This window comes from Muntiacus reevesi, chromosome 18 (assembly GCF_963930625.1).
Source record: "Muntiacus reevesi chromosome 18, mMunRee1.1, whole genome shotgun sequence".
In the NCBI taxonomy this organism is placed as follows: Eukaryota; Metazoa; Chordata; class Mammalia; order Artiodactyla; family Cervidae; genus Muntiacus; species Muntiacus reevesi.
Window position 1 is genome coordinate 41,361,400 of NC_089266.1, and position 13,033 is coordinate 41,374,432.

General features: G+C 49.8%; 1 non-coding gene across 1 annotated transcript; it reads right to left on the bottom strand.

The window, feature by feature from the left end:
* Positions 1 to 11,114: 11,114 nt before the first annotated feature.
* TRNAG-CCC (transfer RNA glycine (anticodon CCC)) lies at positions 11,115 to 11,187 on the bottom strand. Its single transcript has one exon. It is a non-coding gene; the product is annotated as a tRNA-Gly (tRNA).
* Between the last annotated feature and the right edge of the window lie 1,846 nt (positions 11,188 to 13,033).

The following is a 13,033-nucleotide window of genomic DNA, read 5'->3' on the forward strand; positions in this document are numbered from 1 at the left end:
GCTGCCAGTTTTCCTTCCTGTTCCTTCAGGCTCAGTAAAGTGCAGGGTCGGCACATGGGAGCAGAGCGAGGCTGCTGCTGAGGACCTGGGGGAGTCACCCTGGCCTCTGACCCGCTGCCGTGTCAGACCAGTGCCACTCAGAGAGCCTTGGCAGGTCATCTGGAGCAGGCAGAGGCAGTGGGTGAGAGAACTGGTCAAGAAAGACATAAACCTCCCTTCTGCTTTAAAAGCCTGAGGGTTGTAATTCAAATTGCAGAGCCACCTAGGTCTTGTCCTACCCTGGCCTCTACTTGGGTATGTTGAGGTTACTCTGATTGTTAAATCTTGCCAATTACAGAAATCCTATCCTCTTTTTTAAGGATGCAAACATTTATCAGGGTTTTTTAAACTTTATTATTTTTGGCTGTGCTGGGTCTTCGTTGCTGTGCTCGGACTTTCTCTGGTTGTGGTGAGTGGTGGCTAGCTACTCTCCAGTTGGGGTGCTCAGGCTTCTCATTGCAGTGGCTTCTATTTCGGAGCATGGGTTCTAGAGCACACAGGCTTCAGACGTTATGGCACACAGGCTTAGTTCCCCCACAGCATGTGGAATCTTTCCAGACCAGGGATTGAACTGTGTCCCCTGCATTGGCAGGCAGATTCTTAACCACTGGACCACCAGGGAAGTCCCAAAGATGACTTTCTGATCAATACTTGGCAGAACTCTCTCTGACCTCCAGTCCCATGGCCACAGGGCAGTTTGAATAGGCTGGGTGTGCTGGCTTCTCCACCCTGCTCAATCTCTGCCTTCATGTCCCAGTCCACACTTAGTCCCCTCCATGACAGCTGAGAGGTAGCTAATGCAAAAGGGCGAGAAGCAAATGACCCTCCTCCTCCTCTACCTCTTATAATATGACCAGTTATAATCCCTGCATGCATGAAGTATTTGCAACTGATCAATCAGACCCCCCTGGTTTGGACAAGTAGGCAAGAAAGGGTATCAGACAGGCCTACTGCTGATGTCATACATCTAGAAAGGGGCAAGAAAGGGAAAGAAGTGGGGGGAGTCATCCCCAAAATGAACGGGAGTGAAGTGTGATGTGGCTCTATCTTGAATGAAAGAAACTGCCCTGAAGGTTGAATACAGAAGGCAGTAGAAGTGAAGTTACCGGGTTGTTTTTTTAACTGCTGACTCTTCATGTTCAGTTCTGTCATTCACATCTTTTACTCCTGCTTTCAGCTAGCTTGGTGCATGTTTTCTTCCAAGGAACTAGTGTGACAAAAGTCACTGCTACCTACAGGCAAGATCCCAACTCTGCTCACCCACACTGACTCGGGGCCTCTGATTAATTATTGAGAGAAAGTCCCAGCATCAACCTCTGATAGCCTGGCCTGGGGCAGAGGGATCTGTTCAAGTCAGAAAATATGTATTATTCATCTGCTTATTCATTCAACAGTCAAATATTTCATCACTGCCTGGCTGTCGTCTGGACACTGTTCTAAGTGCTGGGGCGGGATGAGGTCCTGCCTGCATGAAGTGGATATTCTAGTAGAGGACTTAAGCACAGAAAATATGTACCACCCCTCCTAATGTGTACAAGCTTTGGGTGAGTATGGTAAAGCGTCTGCCCACAATGTGGGAGACCCAGGTTTGATCCCTGGGTCAGGAAGATCCCCTGGAGAAGAAAATGGCAGCCCACTTCAGTATTCTTGCCTGGAAAATCCTATGGACAGAGGAGCCTGGTAGACTACAGTCCATGGGATCGAAAAGAGTTGGACACGAGTGAGCAACTTCACTTTCCTTTTCCTTTTGGGTGAGTAGAGAGGAGTAAAACATAGTGTTTGTCCTCCAGGGACTCATGGATTAGGGCTAGGGCAGACCCCTTTGGAAATAATTACACGAGACATAAAAGGACAAAGAAGTTGCTTTGGGTATGTTATAAGAGGAGACACTGTCACTGAGAGAGGAGGGTCAGGAACGGGGAAGGTTTCTAAAAGGAGCTGGTATTTTTGAGCTGGTACTTGAATAAAGGATTGCACTTCCCAGGTGGCACTAGTGGTAAAGAACCTGCCCACCAATGCAGAGGTTGTAAAAGATGCAGGTTTGATCCCTGGAGGAGGGCACAGCACCCCACTCCAGTATTCTTGCCTGGAGAATCCCATGGACACAGGAGCCTGGTGGGCTACAGTCCAGAGGGTCGCCAAGAGTTAGGCACAACTAAAGCAACTTGGCTCGCACGCACTCACGCACTTCTACAGACAGATATTACTGCATAGGTGTGCTGGGGAAAAAGAACTTAAGCAAAGGCCCTGAGGCAGGGAATGCTAGGTGGTGATGGGGAACTCCGCAGGGTGTCCAGAGAAGCTGGACATTGCCTCACATGACCAACACTTCTCCGAGATGCAGCAAAGCCTCTTTGCCAGCATGCTGGGCTCCAGACTGGGAAGGGGGCAATTCCCTCTGCACCAAACTCCCCAGGGGAACCCCAGGACCTACAAGGCTATCAAAGCCCATCTTCATTCGGGATATGCCTTCTGAGCTCTCTAAGCTCCTGCCCTCACCTGTACACTCATGGTTGCCTTGGTCCCTAAGATGTAAGTGATTCCCACAAAACAGGCAGCAAGTCTGTCCCTGTGCCAAGCTCAAAGCTGCCTCGCTAGATCCTCCTCTGTAATCTCAGACCACCGGGACCGCTCTGACTCCTGGATAAGAGGCATGGGGGTGCCCAAAGCCCCGTGAGGCTTCCCATGGTGCCCAGTCTGTGCCCAGAGACAAGAGCAGCACGTGGTGATTCCCCGAGCACCTCCTTTCGTCCTGTGTCCTCTTGGCAGACATCCCGGTTGTCCTTCCCCCAGGCCCCGCCCCCATGCCTGGTGGCACAGACACTTAGCGATTTGCTCCTTAATTGTCCCCCAGCTAGGCTGCGCAGATGCCGCTCTTTAATCTCTCCTGATAAATGAATCGCGCCGCTCCTTTAATCATATGTTCATATCCAAGCCAATTTGAATCAATTTGGCAGGGAGTATGTTGCAAGAGATGCCATGACTGCTGCTTCCTCCCCCCACCCCACCCCCCCAGGGCCCTGGAGCCTGCGTGTCTGCTGTCCTCCCCCTCAGCAAAGAGCCCAAGAGGCTCATCGGGGGAAGGACCTCCTACCTGAGTGATGGGAACTTTTCAAAGTCAGTCATTCCTTCCTGTCCTCCAAGCAGGCCCATATGGGACAGGAGGAAGATGGATTCCCAGAGGCCTTAGAAGTGGGAGAGACAGGGCGAGTCCACAGCCTTTGCTGGTCACTGAATAAAGCTCCCCATTATCACCCCTGGGAGAAAGTGCTGCCTTAAATCTAACCTTCATGCTTTCGGTTCCCCTTTCATTTCCTCCGAGCTGGTTCTCAGGGAAGTTGTAACATTTCATCACTTCTTATATAGCAACCTATTCCAGACCAGCCTATGATTATTTGTCTTTGCCTGCTCCTGCAACTGGCTGCCACCCCAATGCCTTTCATCTTTCCCCAGGAAATCTTCTTTTCTACGTCCTCCGGGCTGGTGGGCAGTTCAGGACATGCTTGCTAATATACCAAGTTCTGCCCCATTTGGGGTTACTGCTTTTTTTCACCTACAGAGTGGTGTCCACAGACCCTCATGAAAACAAAACCAGTGCTAAATTGATCGCTTCTGCTGCCAGTACTGAGACCTTGGAGAAAGGCCTTGACCTCTTGAGCTTCAGTTTCCCCATCTGTAAAACAAGGTGGAATTGCTGGCAAGAAACTTTTGGTTCCTAGGTCCTTACAGAACCCCTCAAAGCTGCCAACAGAACCTCTAACTCCCACCTCGTCACCACCTGCAGTGAGGGGCCAGAGGAACCAATGGGTGGCGCTAGTGGGGCCCCGAGACCCGCGGGCTGGGGGACAGATGTCTTACCCCAGCGCGAGGGCTGTCTGGGCCTGGTTCCGTCCAGCAGCCCGGATGCACCTCCTGCGTCCTCTTCAGTTCTTTACCTTTCTAATGGCGGGTTCTGCGCGTTCAGGCCGGCGCCCCTCCGGTTCACGGCCAACCTGGGCATATTAGCATATTCATATTTTATTTTCATGACCCCGGCGTCAGGAGCCTGGGACCTCTGGCTCCGCCCCCGTCTGGAGGTTCCCCCGCCCGTTTTCCCGAAGCCACGCCCTATAAAGGGCCGCTGACAGGACCGAGTCGTTTGCCCTTGAAGGGTTCCAGAAGCCTAAGGAACCGGTTCCCTCTCTCAGCAACCTGATAGTACTGTTTCCCGCCCTTTTAAGGGCTCCTGGAAATCCTAGGGCTTCCCTGGTGGCTCAGAGGTTAAAGCGTCTGCCTGCAATACGGGAGACCCGGGTTCGATCCCTGGGTCAGGAAAATCCCCTGGAGAAGGAAATGGCAATCCACTCCAGTATTCTTGCCTGGAGAATCCCATGGATGGAGGAGCCTGGTGGGCTACATGGGGTTACATGGGGCTACAAGGAGTCCATGGGGTCGCACAGAATTAGTCCATGGGGTTGCAAAGAGTCGGACACGACTGAGCGACTTCACTTTCACTTTAGAAATCCTCGGCGGGAGCTGAGGCTGATGTAGACCAGCCTCTCCTGTTAGGAGTGTTGCGGAGGACGAGGAGGGCTCACCCAATATAACCATCGTGAGCGCTAACTATGTCCCCAGTGCTTAAGCACTTCATAATCGCACTTAACCTTTGTCACAGCTCCGGGAAGTGTCCTTCCCCTGAGGAAACAGGCTCAGGGAGGGTGATGTCTGTCCTAGCAGGGACCTCAGCTTGGCTCCAGCAACTCGCCAGCTGTCCCCGAGCTACTCTGGCCTTGTCAGAGGATGAAGGGAGGGGCGAGAAAGCCAAGAATTTTGCTGTCATGATCCTCCTCTCAAGTAGCTGCGTGCCTGGTATTCACCAAGGCCTACCCAGAGGAAGGAAGCACTTTCTGACAATTTGGGGGGTGGGGTGGGGAAATGTCAACCTCACATTTGTGTTGCTCCTTACAGTTCTCAGAGCATCCCCCATGTGTGATCACATTTGTGCTTCAAGAACACAGTGCCAACGATGTTCCACATGGCCTGGAATGCATATTTGAATCTCTAGGCACCTCAATCTAATTTCATTGCAGTACAATGGAACAATCCAGACCATTCTCTGGGATTCCATCTGGGAGGAGTGATTTTCAGAGCAATAGCCATTTTGGAGTTAACAAGGATGCTAGGTTTATTTAGGAGGAATTTTACAGAGAAATGGAGTCTTCTGTAGCGTAAGCTCCAGTGATGGGTCATATACATGAGGGAGAGTCCAAAAAGGATGTGTGCTTTGCAATTGAAGTCAGTGACATAAATCTCCCAGAGGAATACTTAAATGTGCATATAGAATTTGCTTTAGATATCAAAAGTCAGCTATGACAGCTTTACGGGAAAAAAACGCAAAAAAGATATTAAGTTTTGACACTACCCAGGCAAATTATATTTGAGGTGGTTTAAGAGTCAAAGAGTTTCCACATTTTAATAAATTTTTATATGTTTTGTGCCACATCTATATGATCTGACTAGATTAGAAAAAGAAGCAAATGGATTTGGGGAAGAGAGGACACTAGGGAATTTGAAAGTGGAGAATTAAAAAAAAAAAAAGCATCCTGGTATGGGAATACAGCCAGTAGCTTTAGAAATATTACCTCTTTGAAAGACAGGTCAACAACTGATAACCAGGCAAATATAAAACTGTATGTGATGAAATAAGCCTCGTGACATATTTAATCCTGGGGACTGGCATCAGTTGCAGGTTAACATCCTTGCTTAAGGGCTGCTTTTGGCCTCCACAGGAATGCTGTCCTCTGGAGAGCAAGGGGGATTGACCCTAGCGAATGACAGTACCCTGGAAGGTTGTACACTAGAAGCACGGGGCCATGACCTGCCTTTGCGTGTCCAGCAGCTCATCTGTGGAGGCTGGTCCTCCCAGTGGACCATAGACTGAGCCACTGGGCAGGATTTAATAGCAGAAAAGGAGCTCCTGCTCCCTCAAACTGGCAAAATAAGCCTAGAAAACCAACTCAATAGTGAGGCAGTGTGAAGCTCTGTGAATGGGTTCCTAGGGGAACATGTCCATATGACAAAAGTACATGTGAAAACAGATAAATATTAGATGAGACTTCTGAAAACTAGAAATAGCTTTATTTGGGCACGTAGGATTCTAGATGAAGTCTCTGTGCTTGAAATAAAAGTTTTCATACAATTTCTCTTTTAAGTCAGTACAGATGTGTATGTGTCAGAAACCAAAGAAGGCCCCCAATTAGTCATATTAGCGTGACTCTAAGAGGAGTGTCTTTCCCAGCACCGCATAGATAGAAATAGTAGCCGTGGAGGGTAAACCATGTGGCAAAGCTGCTTAGAAACTGCTTAGCTCCCTTGCTCAGGGAAAGCCATTCTTAAAGCAGCAGGCATCTCTTGGCATGGCTGTGAGTGGAAGCTGGAAGAGGAACAGATTGGAGGGTGGAACTTGAACAGGGTATTTAGGGAAGAGGAGCATCAGGGGAGGGGTGTGAAGAGCCTCCAGACATAGCCTCCCATGCTGCCTGAAGCCCTGCAGGTGACAGGTTTAGACGAGGAGATACATGTTGATATAGGGACCAGTGATGGAGTGAGGTGAGGAGAAGCCGAGAATCAAAAAGGTCATTTAGGATATTTGTGTCACAGTTAAATACTTAAAAAAAAAAAAAATCTGTAAGGGTGGACATGACTCAATGGCCAGACTGTGCCTGGTTAATGGATTCCTGCTTCTCTTACCTGACTCCATCGAAGAAGGTTTAGCCCCTTAAGGAAAAAGTATTTTCACTATTTCAGAGTCAAGTGACCAGTGAGTTCTCTGAAAAAAACGAGAAGGTATTGGTTTTAGAAGGGGAGGACTGGGGGATTCAGCCTCGCAGAAGGTCTGGGAGGAGTAAGTCTCCTGGGGCTCGGAGGTGATCTTCATCTCCCTCCCTGCCCCCACTCCTTGCTCCCCAGTAGAAATCAGCTACAAATCTCAGCTTGTTGGGAACAGATGGCCTTGGCTGACGAATAAGCCACCGCAGGCTGCTCCACCTGTTCTCGGGCTGGAATAATCAGCTCGAGACAAACATCGGCGCTGAAATAACTCATGGCAGCGGGTGATGCGCAGGCACAGATTCCAAAAATTCTCTTAAATAGACCCCCTCCAACTCTCTCCCCTCCCCAGCCCCTAGAGGCCATCAGGGGAAGGTAATGGAGCGGAGAAGAGAGATAGAGCCCCAAGCTGAGCGCGATGGTGGAGCTGGTGGTTCCGCCGGTGGGGGGTGGGGGCGGGGCGAGGGCAGGGCAGGGGCGGGGCGGGGCGGGGCGAGGGCAGGGGCGGGGCGGGGCGGGGCGAGGGCAGAGCAGGGGCGGGGCGGGGCGAGGGCCGGGGTCAGGGAAATACCTCGCTCCAAGCCAAGGTGAGTTATTTCCCAAGAGCATATGGAGAACGTGGGAATGGTTGGTCCCTGTCAGGGACAAGTGTGAGGAGAGCCAACCTGTCGGGGAAAGTAGAAAACTGAGAATCTGGAATTCTTGTGAATGTGTTCGTTGAAGAAGTGTTATGCAAATGAGATCAAGCTACCCACGAATCTCTCAGCAGCTCAGACAGCTCCGCCGGCAGCCGCTTGGGGGTGGCTGCCCGGATGCCCGTACTTCTGCGCACCGGTGTTCAACCTCCCCTGTGTACAGCCGCCCCACACGTCCTTGATGAAGTCTGCTGGGCTAATGTTCCCTGACAGAGGCAGATGAGCCCGTCGGGAGAGTGACAGCGCTGGGAAGCAATGGTGACGGCTGGTGGGGGTGGAGGAGGGCGGCGGGGTTGCTGGCTGAAACTGGGGTCTGGCTCCTGTGGAGTCAGTCAAGAGAGGGCAGGGATTGAGAGCGAAGAGTTGGGTTGATGGTTTGTTCTGGGTGCCTTAGGCACCCTTTGGTCCAACCTCCTGGCCTGATGCTCAGAGTTTAGAGGGGCTCTGAGTCTCCAGAGGCTGTGCTGGCTTGGGGAAAGAGCCAGAGCTCCTGGACACCCTAGTGCATCTCTAAGTGCCAGATACGGTTCCCCCCAAGTGGTCCCTGTGATTCTGCTTGAAGAATAGGGCTACGGAGGACACAGCTCTTACCTGTCATTTAGGGTCCCACAAACATGGTCTCCTTTAAAGCTGGTCATGCCACTGAGGTGTCGCGGTGGCCCCCACCCTGCTGAAGCCTGATTCTGAGGTTCTCACTTTGCTGTACATCAGAAACGCTCACAGAACTGTTTTTATTTTGTATACAAATAGTAAAAAACATAGTATAATGAGCTTTGTCTATCAAACAGCTTCAAAAGTTATCAACAAGGAATGAATCTTGCTTCATCTAAACCCTTGGATTATTTTAAAATAGACCCCAGATATATCATATGTTTCCCTGGTGGCTCAGATGGTAAAGAATCTGCTTGCAACGCAGGAGTCTCGGGTTCAATCCCTGGGTCGGGAAGATCCCCTGGAGAAGGGAATGGCTACCCACTCCAGTATTCTTGCCTGGAGAATTCCATGGACAGAGGAACCTGGAGGGCTACAGGCCATGGGATAGAAAAGAATCAGACACTACTGAGTGACTAACACTTTCACTTAACAGATATATCACTTTGTGACTGAGCGGGCAAACACACACATACACACACACACACACATGCCAATGGAAGATATTTGTTTAGTGTCTCTCCCTTAGAGAAAAAGAAAATGACTCCTTAAAATGTAACCACAATACTCTTATCACACCATTAAAAAATTTTCACTAATTCCTTAGTACCAAATATCCAATCAATGTTTACATTTTCCTGATTGTACATATTACTAATTATATTAGTTTTATATATTATTTATATATATAATTAATTTATATATAATTATATGTGTATATATATATATATATATAAAGTTGTTGCTCACTCAGCTGTCTATCTGCGACCACATAAACTGCAGCACACCAGCCTTCCCTGTCCTTCACTATCTCCCAGAGTTTGCTCAGACTCACGTCCATTGAGTCAGTGAGGCCATCCAACCATCTCCTCCTCTGTCACCCCCTTCTCCTTCTGCCCTCAGTCTTTCCCATCACTAGGGTCTTTTCCAGTGAGTCAGTTCTAAGCATCAGGTGACCAAATTATTGAAGTTTCAGCTTCAGCATCAGTTCTTCCAATGAATATTCAGGGTTGATTTCCTTTAGGATTGACTGGTTTGATCTCCTTGCTGTCCAAGGGACTCTCAAGAGTCTTCTCTAGTACCACAGTTCAAAAGCATCAATTCTTCAGCACTCAGCCTTCTTTATGGTCCAAATCTCACATTCATATGTGACTACTGGAAAAATCAGGATTCAAACAGCATTGAGGAGCTTTTTAAGAACTAGTCCTGTGCCCAGGGCCTTCTCTCTCAGGGATTCTGATTTAATTGACCTTGGGTGGGGCCCAAGCATCATATTTTTTAAAGCTGTCTTGATGGTTTTAATGTGCAGCCAGGGTTGAGAAATGCTTTACCTTTCCCCCTACCAGTTTCCTGCCAATTCCTCCTCATCCAGGCTATTAAATACTTCTCCCACCTCTAGCCAATAGACCAGAGCAGTTGGCAGTCACATGCCTAAACTGGAGGTGTGTCTTTTCCAGACTCCTCTTTCCAGGTGGGTTCCAACTCTCAATGGACACGAGAATTCCTTTTCTCTACTGATTCACGTACCATGTAGGCCTGTTCCTACCGCTTTCTCTCCTAATGTGCCTGGTGTCTGTTCTTGCCTTGCAAGCATAGCAGATTTGTGTGTGTGTGTGAAAATAGCAAAATTCCTGCCTCAGGAAAAAGTGAGAACTTCCCTGGGGGCAGTTCTCATTTGGCTGCTCAAGTGGCTCTGTGCTGCATTGGAGCAGAGAGAGAAGCCTTCTGGGGGCTTGGCAGCAGATGTAAGGGAAACCGGGGACTGAGTGGGACTTGAACCCAGCACTTTTGGGGGAATCTAAGAAACCTTTCTCTCCTGAAGATGTTGGCCCCAGGAGCATTTTAGATGCTCACATCCCTGCTCACAGTCACCCGCCTGCCTCTGCTCACCCCTCCACCCCCTCCACTCTGCCCCACCTTTCAGATTTCTTCCTCCCTCCTGTGTGCCCCTGCTCCATGCCTCACTGACTGTTGGTGAAACAAACCTAGTCTAAAATAATGAGCAATCAACTACCCTGATGCTTGGGGCAGGCTGGGCAGGGGCAGGGGGGAAGGGGTAGGGAGCTGAATCATTTATAAAGCCTAATAAAGATGCAGATGAACGCGCTGACTTGGAGCCCCAGAGCTGGGCTTATTCATTATTCAAAGTTATGTAAATGCCACTGGGTCCTGCATGTTAGAATCCTGCCCCTTGTCCCCGCTGCTTCTTCCTGCCTGACAGATCCAGCCCGCCTTCTGCCTCCCCTCGCCCCTCAGGAGCATACATTCATTTGCCCTACCCAGAATCCCATTTCAGACTCTGCCTGCTCTTTAGCCACAAGTCTTCCTGAAGCTGGCAGGTCCTGGCCATCAGGCAAGATTGTGTGTGTGTGCTCAGTCACTCAGCCGTGTCTGACTCTTTGTGACTCCATGGACGATAGCCTGTCAGGCTCCTCTGTCCATGGAATTTTCCAGGCAAGAGTACTGGAGTGTGTTGCCATTTCCTGCTCCAGGGGATCTTCCCAACCCAGGACTTGAACCCATGTCTCCTAAGTCTCCTGCATTGGCAGATGGGTTCTTCACCACTGAGCCCCCAGGAAGCCCATCAGGTAAGACTATACAGGCCCAAATAGATGGACTTCTTATTTCTAAAGATTTCCAAGGAAAGAATACCCTAAGAGTGCTTATATATGTGTTTTAATATCTCAAAAATCTGTTTACTTAGTGATTGGGTGGATTTCCTGAGGTCTAACCTAAATCCCTCTTGCTGCAAGCAAGTGGAAGCCCATCATTGAAATAGAATATCCAATAGCCAAATTCTCTTTACTCACTCTTTTAGAAAAAAAGAAATTATTTAACTGCGCCGAGTCTTAGTTGGGACCCACGGGATCTTCAATCTTTGTTGTGGTATGCAAACTCTTAGTTTTGGCATGTGGGATCTAGTTCTCTGACCAGGGATTGAACCTGGGCCCTCTGCATTGGGAGAACAGAGTCTTAACCACTGGACCACCAGGGAGGTCTTTTAATCACTCTTTTGAGAAGTAAAATGCAAGCATCAAGTCACTCCAGCCTACTGTCCCTGGATTAACTCATCCTTGTTGCCTCCTCTTACCTGTCTATTTTTGTTTGTTGTTTAGTTGAGGCATCCTGCACAGGGTGTTACTGGTGGTTGGGTGATGCCGGGTCTTGTATTCAAGTGGCTTTCTTTGTGTGAGTTCTCAGTATTTGATACTCCCTAAGGTTAGATCTCTGGTAGTCTAGAGTCTTGGAGTCAGTGCTCCCACTCCAAAGGTTCAGGGCTTGATCTCGAGTTTTGCATGGTTCTATATATTCCTTTTCACTGGTCGGGTACTCCTGTCTGCTTTCGGCTGGTGTTCTGCATGCACTTCTGTGTCTGAAGGTGTATTCCTGATGTATCTGCGGAGAGAGAGGCACTCCACGTCCACCTGCTCCTCCACCATCTTGTTCTCCCACTTACCTTTCTAAACAGGTGAACCTCATTCCAAGTTAGACTCACACTCCTTAAGCCCTTAAACCTGTTGTGGTTCAAAACCCAGCCAAACTCCAGTTAGATTTTCACTTGTTTCAACTACACCACATACCTCCTCTTTTCCACATTGGCACCATTAATTCGTACCGCACAGTTGCCTAGGTCTTAGGACTCAAATTACTCTCCCCTGACTCCCCTGTGTGCCAGCCTTTCCCTTTTCCCCCATCACCTCCTCATTTTTCAGATGGTGAGGCTGAGAGATGAAGAATTGGGTCAGAGTCGCAATGGCATCGATTGCCTGTGCTTTCCCTTCTTTTCTGGACTGCCTCTCCTCCCTCCCCACCCCCAATCTAATTTTAGCCTGCCTCTGTTTGCCTTAGTCTGGTTGGCAACCATGCCGGCCTCTTTCTCTTTGCTGCCCTTATCTCTCCCCTGCAGCTCATGTGGACCCCAGTTGCCCTTCCAGAGGTCTCTTACTGCCTGCCCAATTTATTTTGATTTTCTCCCATCTTGAAGATAGGCAGGGTTTCTGCCTGAAAGTGGATGCCTGGCCACGCTCAAGCAGAAGGGAGGCAGGGAGATAATGCTGGCAGGTCTGCTTGGCAAATCCTTCAGTGTTACTAAAACCCTCAAGTTGGTCCTCCAAGCCCATCTACAAGGGCTAGTCCTCTCCTCCATAGCCATAGACTCTATTCCCTGCATCCTCTCTTCCCCTCTATGACCCCAGCCCACTCCCAATAAGAGACGCTCAGTTCCTCCCACTTGGGCTGTGTGCAGCATCCCTGCAGGTCCTCACCTGCCTCCCTGGCTTGTGTGTTACCAGTCTCCTCTTATCCAGTTCCTGCCTCTCTCCACTCTGCCCTGACCTCATCCCTCCCACACGCACTTGCTCGCCCCAGCCCCTGCCTCCGCCTGCACTCCGTTTCTAGGACACGCTGGCTCATTTGTAAAGGGCCTTCGCAGCTCAGGCAGGCCTTGTCAGCGTCCCCCACTTGTCCTTCCTCAGCCTCCTCTAGACACTGGTCCCCTCCTTTCGCTGTCACCAGCAAGCTGAATAAGACTGGATATTTTGGAAGGGGAGCTGCAGCAGCTGGCTGGGGGAGGAGGGTGGCACTGGAAGAAGCCGGGAGTGGAGGGCAGCCGTGGAACGAGAGGCAGGGAGAGAGCCCAGCATTCTTTCTCCCCGGCTTTGCTGGCTGGGGAGCTGGCAGCATCTTACCCTGATCCCTGTCTGTACCTCATTTCTCTCTTAGTAATAACACAGTACCTTGTTTTACAATTCACCACGTGCTCCTGGTATCTGCCTGGCGCACTCCTTTTCCTCCAAGTCTGCTCAATGAGTCTCACCCTGACCATCATCCAAAAGGGCAAC